Source organism: Macrosteles quadrilineatus, unplaced genomic scaffold (assembly GCF_028750875.1).
Source record: "Macrosteles quadrilineatus isolate MER2022 unplaced genomic scaffold, UCM_ALF_1.0 Scaffold_4__1_contigs__length_99947679, whole genome shotgun sequence".
NCBI classification, from domain to species: Eukaryota; Metazoa; Arthropoda; class Insecta; order Hemiptera; family Cicadellidae; genus Macrosteles; species Macrosteles quadrilineatus.
Window position 1 is genome coordinate 45,201,249 of NW_026542597.1, and position 6,803 is coordinate 45,208,051.

Genomic DNA, 6,803 nt, shown 5'->3' on the forward strand with positions numbered 1-6,803 from the left:
TGAGAGACCAACCAGTGGTAACCATTGTAGAAGTCAATTTAGCCTATCGGCTGGGAGTGGGTGGATCTCGTTCAGGTCAAGCAGAGTAATATAACTTAGGTAATATGTTGAAGCGCATTCGTAGAACCATCCTATGTCTTTAGATCTAGGGCCCCTGTATGGGCTACTTCAGTGGCAGATGATACTTCATGGACTTTCTTGTTCTCCCTAGGCTTTGATAGAGCTGAAGCAGGGGTAACACACTTTATACCACCCATGCTCTGAAAGTATTGAATTCATCGATGGTTGACGTATTAAAATTGGCATTGTCGAAGATGTATTGACAAAATATTTCTTGTGGAGCAGGCTCTTAAGGATGGTAGACAAGTGGGAGTGATAGCTGTTGAGCTGATAATAGGTTCCACTGAACCACAAACTCGCAAGTAAATAACATGGTTTTTAGACCAAAAATTTCTGTGTATTAGCCTACAGAGCAACACTGCGTAGGAGAGAAGAAATAAAAGATCGAGGGCAAATCGCAGAGATCAGAGCAGTTATGGCAATCAATTTATTTCTACTGGTACTTTGGGTTTTGATCTTTTATTTGTTGCTACTCATTCCATAAAGACCCAAAGTGATTCAAGTACCGTACCATTTCTTCTGCACTACTACTGAATTAGTCAGCAGGTGGGAAAACACAATTTTCATATGCCATTGTTTCAATATCTTCCAATATTATTTTGGCTGCGCTTTCGACAATCCTTTTTTGTTCTGACTCTGTATCTTTAAACTTTGAAACATACCACTAATCATTCAAGATTTTTTTTTCTCCTGTAGCACCAAAGCACACAGCAGTCTATTGCTTATTTGGCTGAAATTAATGCGGTCCTTCATCCTCTCTTTGATTGTTTCAAAGGTAGGTTTTGATCCTGAAACCTAATGGGTAATAATCCTACTGAAGTAACTGATCCAAGCAAATGAAGTAGGCCTAACTGATTCAAAGTTGACTGTCAGTCATCATTTACTTAGAAGAGGCCGCCCCTCTTCCTCGAGGCTCCTTCAGATGTTATACAATTTTTTTCTGGCAATCTTCGTGGTATATCGCACCAGCAGTGAACAGGACGGCAACTGTACAGATGTGTCTCAGGATGGTGTCTCCCCATTCAGCCTAGAAAGTATTTTTCTGCAAAATTTATGTACAAAACCACTTGTCTTGTCTCTTGAAGCATAAATTTTCCATCTAATATATAAAATTCTCGTGTCACAGTGTTTGTCTGCAAACTCCTCCGGAACGACTTCACCGATCGTTATGAAATTTGGTGTGTAAATTCTGTAGGTATGCGAATCGGACGTAAACTATTTCCCGTTTCGAAATTCTTAAAAAGGCTCTGCCCCAGTGGCTCTGGAGTTTCCCATGTTAACCTTATGAGAAATGGAATTAACGAATCTTAACAGCTGTTTCAATTAAACAAGTTGGTTCTGTTCTATGATGTTCAATAGCATTAAAGTTACAAGGATTACCAACAGGGTGCAGCACTATTATTTCTTTTACATTTATGACAACAGCTAATTTGCAACCAAAAGGTGAGTGAGCGTAGCGAACGAACTTCAACCTGGAGGCGAGTTAGTGTAGCGAACGAGCTAACCTGAAGGCAAGTGAGCGCAGCGAACGAGCTCCAACCCAAAGGTGAGTGAGCGTAGCGAACGAACTTCAACCAGGACGTGATTGAGCGATGCGAACGAGATCATCTTGAAAATTAAACGTAACGGTACTTTCTTTCCATCGGTCTGTCTTAGGAGAAACCTATAACTTAGGCGATACGAAGTTCGCCGGGTCAGCTAGTCCTTTATATAAATTTTGCATTCAATAATCCTAGTATCCCTTTTTGACCAACCTCATAATAAGTGTCAACCACAACACTGTCACAAATCAAACATGTCATCGCCATTCTTCACGTTTACATTTTACAGTTTAAATCAATAGGCTAAGCTTATACTTAAAAGTTTGTTGCTTTAAAGCCCTTTATATATTTAAAAAATAATAATAATACCTATTAATAAATCAACAACATTTGGATGGTCTCTTGTGAATCTAAGTGGTTAACTAATAAAAAGTAAACATTTTTGACAAATATTCATATATTATTATTAAGTATTATGCCTATACATTACAAGAATGAGCCCAGAAGACAGGTGTAACAAATTTTCCTGCAAGTTTAGGCTATTTTAGTTACAATACCGTACAGTATGTTATTATGGCTACCACAGGTTGGTCTCTCAGCTACCACCCCCGGCCTTCCTCCCAAACTTTTTACTACAGCTGTAGGCCTACTGCATATACGAGAATTTACTACATTTATTATCAGTTCATATCACTCGATGTAGGCTAATATAAAATTATCACTTCACCACAACAAAACTAGTTTTTCTAAACGTTTTACTTTTTATGCCCCATGTATCTTGTTAAGTAACTTATTGATTTAGGAACAAAATGAATAAGACCTTTTTTGTTGGAAATTTAATGCTCTTTATTTTGTACATTTACATTTTTCCACTAGAGAGCGCCGTTTTTGAGATATTTACAGAAAACTAAAAAAATGAGCATTTACACCCCCCTCCCACCATAACACACAACACACCCCACTGGTCAGGATTTTTAGTACCGGTAACCTATGTTGTTCAGGAGGGTCTTCCCTACAACTGTGCAAAAATCCAGGATTAGGCCTACACGATTTTTTCCTGCTGAGGGATATATTTCGAGCTTTGTTGACTGGGCTATTAGGCCTAATCAGTACAACCTATGAATGGGTACATAAATTGTAACAGACAATTAACCCTCTGAGTGTTATAATACACTTTGTGTAGTGTTTTGTGTCGCTGCAGCAACTCACAAACACTGTTTACGGCGAAGGCTCTATGACTGACAAAATCGGATTGAACTGGATTGAGTTAGGTATCGTTTTATTTGACAGATTCAGAGCTTTCTCCGGAGGTCTGTCTCTAAGCGCTTTTCATTTTAGTTCCGAAAATATTGTAGCAGACAGCTGACGTGCGTATTTGTAAACAGCTTGGTTAACCTCGGACCGATGACTGATGTGTTTTATTACGTTTATCATTGTTGTAGTGTTAAAAATCAAAAGTAGTGATATACGTGGTGCATTAAAAGAAGATTTAAGTGATTTTGAAGGGCTGGTTGATGATCCTGAAGAAGTAGGTAGGCCTAGTGATATTGATGTAAATTATCAGCCAGATTCCTAGCTATGGTTAGGCTATGCATTCTTAGCTAAACGCTATGTACTGAAATCTGTTTTTAGCCCATAACTTATTTATTTGCAAATCTACTTCCTTATTTTCAAATATTTATAGGCCTATAATTTAAGTAAACAATTTCATTGAGCGCGAACTTATTTTTTTGTTGAAAATTTTCCAAAATATTTTTTTTTTACCTAAAAAATTTTGTTGAAACAAATGTTCCTTATGTTTTATGTATAATATTGAAGCCCATGATTTTCCAAACAAAATGGTTTAAAGAACAGTATAATTAACATTGTTTTCAAGCTTCTCAGATCCGTTTTAATAAAACCTTGGGCTGCACTTTACTTGACGTCCTACACACATTCGAATTAAAATATCGATCGATATATCGATTAATCGATTGCTTCATTCGATATATCGTTTGGTTAGTTAGGTAAGGTTAACCTAACCTAACTAACCAAACGATATATCGAATGAAACAATCGAATGAAAATATTGAATCGAAAAACAATCGAATGAGTGTAGGACGTCAAGTAAAGTGCAGCCAAACCTTGCAAATGAGCAAAAAATAGGCAGACATTAAGGCCAAAACAAGGGACACTCGGAGGGTTAAGGAGTAACTTGATGGCGAGCAAGTTAGGGTCTAAGTTGCTACAAGTGTTATGTGTCTACCAAAGAAGGATAGGCCTATGTGGTGGACACCTACTATTGGCAAAAAAAAACCTACTTTCTGGCTTCAATTAAATTAAAAGCCGGTAAGGTTTTCAGCATGTTCATGTTGTATTAGCCAAAGAATACTCTCTGTTTAACCTTACCATTAGGCCTACCCTAGGCTACATCATCATTGTTATGTTGTCATTCGATTCCACGAACTAACTTATTGAGTTATCGAACAAATAAATAATTAAACTTAGTGATATACTTTCACAATGCCGGTACTAAGTTTATCGCTGACACTGAGATTGCACAGAATACAGATATTACTAAACTAACAATTAACAAACGTAATATTTAACAACAAACGACATAACCAAAACACGAACCCTAATCCAACCAACAACCAACAACTGGTCAACTGGATCGGATCGGATGAGTGGTGGATGATGCCGATGGATGGAGTGAGTGAAGGAGTGGAGATGGAACTAAGAAAACGTGAAGAAAACTGAACTGAACTTCTTGTTCATGTTCAGTTCTTGTCTTGACTCTTGGACTCAGTGGAAGTCGGAAGGAGGAAGCGGAAACGAGGGGGGCAATGGCAATGGCAAATACACGGTTGACAGTATTGTGGTATTAGTACGTTAGTACTTAGCCAATAAGGTAAACGCACCAGTAGCCGACAGTATAAGAAACTATACGCACTTAATAATCCGTGGTTTTGAATAAATAGGAACTAAAGAGATATTACGGATTTTATGTGATTCTAAATTTAGTGTAGTTTTCAAATTTGTCATACAAAAAGGGTTTTTTGAATATATTTTATAACATTTTTAAGCTTAATTCAACCTTTGTACGTGTTCCAGTGGCTGACAGTGAAAAAAGTGCTTGTACCAAGCTGACTCTGACTGTCAGTTGTCCCAGTAGCTGACACTGGAACTATAAATGTACTAGCTGCTAAACCTAAGGGTTTTATAATTTATAAGACGAATAAAATCTAACTTAATAATTAAATTATAAAATCATGTAAAACGTTATTAAGAAAATTTATTTTACATATTTTAAAATAAAAAATATTTACATTAAAAAAATATATTTTATATACAGGTATATTTTAAAAATATACATTTTTTAAAGATAATTTGGCTTATTAATTAAAAAATTAAAATGTGTGAAAGCAAACACATAAAATTAAACATTAACTATTCATTAGGTTAATGCAGAATGGGTTTAGACTGCTAAAAACATGTTCTTTTATGTACTCTCATCTTGCAAGTAGCAAATATCCCCTGTCAGCTAGTGGAACTTGTAAGGGGAAAGCCTGACATTGATATAATTTTAAATCCAAAACCCCTAACACCCCAATTTTATCATGAAATTGTCAACATAGGTATAATTGATCAAAATAATGAGCCTAATCATTAATACTATTTAAGAAATTTAGCGAAATGACAAAAAATCAAACTTACCTTCTTAACAATTTTATCAAGGGAATTGACTAAATGTGATGTGTACAGACAGGGTCGCTTTCAAACCACCACCATTCAGCGAGTATGGGCTAAATTTCACTGACTTGTTTGTAAACAAATCAAGAATAAACATATATGTTCTTCTAACAATGCAATCATGTGTACAATCCGGGTAGATGAGCTCTCTATATCTATGACATTCCGAGTCTTGAAAACAGAAGGCGAGTGGCTGATGTGACCTTTCTCTACAAACTGATAAATAACCAAGTCAACTGCCCCTTCTTGCTGGAAAGGATAAACTTCCATGTTCCTTCGAGAATCACGAGACATCAGCGTGTATTTGAACTGGACCATACTGGGACCAACTACGCCAGATCTAGTCCCATTCCCCGGATCATGCGCCTCGGGAATGTGATAAGCAGCTCTGTGGACCTTTTAACTGCCTCCTTGGGGGTGGTTCGGCGTTCTGCGGCTGACTGCATCCTTGAGGGTACACCATAAAAGCATTGTTGTTGTTATTCCTTTGTTGTTGATTTTTCCCATGTTAATATTTGTGATCAATTTTGTTTGTATTCTTGTTATTGATATATTCATTGTTATGTTTTGTTATTGTTATATTTTTTATACATTGTTATATTTTTTTATGCATTGTTACTCCTCTGTTAATTATTATATTTTTTGTAACTACTTAATGTAAAATGGTGTTTGCCGTTGGTGTTTAATAAATAAATAAATAATACATATTTTTAAGAGACCACATTATAATGTAAAGAAACTCAAACTGTCAGCTTCTGGAGCACTGTCAGCTACTGGTGCATTTAGGCCTACCTTAAACCATGGCAATAAATTCATGACATGACCACCGCAAGATATCGATGCCACCACACCGTCACTCGCCGACAGGAGTTAAGCACGGCCGCCTTTAACTACAGGCCGCGGCCTTCGAACTGTCAACGTCGCAAGTGGTGTTGTAACAGCTGATTTTTTTGGAAGCAACTAATGATATTTGTGTTTACGAAAGATTGATTACCTTTATTACCTCCTTCGTCACCAAGACCAGCGATGCCGGATAGGGTGTCAACCTATCCGGCATTACTTATACTATTTGCATTACTGGACTATGACAATATTGACTCCGCTTACAAATGTACAGATATAGATTTTAATTCAAATTGTTTCAATTTTCAATTCTGTATGTTTTATTTTCAATATTTTAATAAATTTATGTTCATAAATTAAAAATTAAATCAATAAAGTGCGAATTAATGAGCTGATGTCACCTGTCTGCCATGAAACAACACCACTTGCGATGTTGCCAATTCTACCAGGCCGCGGCCTGTAGTTAAAGGCGGCCGTGAGTTAAGGCACGGCCACCGGGCCACCTTTAACTAAAGGCCGCGGCCAGGTAGAATTGGCAACGTTGCAAGTAGGGTTGTTTAGTTTCAG

The 6,803-nt window shown here is 36.8% G+C and overlaps 1 protein-coding gene across 1 annotated transcript in view; it reads right to left on the reverse strand.

Moving 5' to 3' along the window:
- The window catches only part of LOC128993318 (NFX1-type zinc finger-containing protein 1-like), a 98,343-nt gene extending 94,105 nt beyond the window's left edge, over positions 1-4,238 (reverse strand). Inside the window, exon 1 of the mRNA XM_054417134.1 lies at positions 4,050-4,238. The gene's annotated coding sequence lies outside the window, so the exon portion shown is untranslated. The remainder of the gene's footprint in view (positions 1-4,049) is intronic.
- Between the last annotated feature and the right edge of the window lie 2,565 nt (positions 4,239-6,803).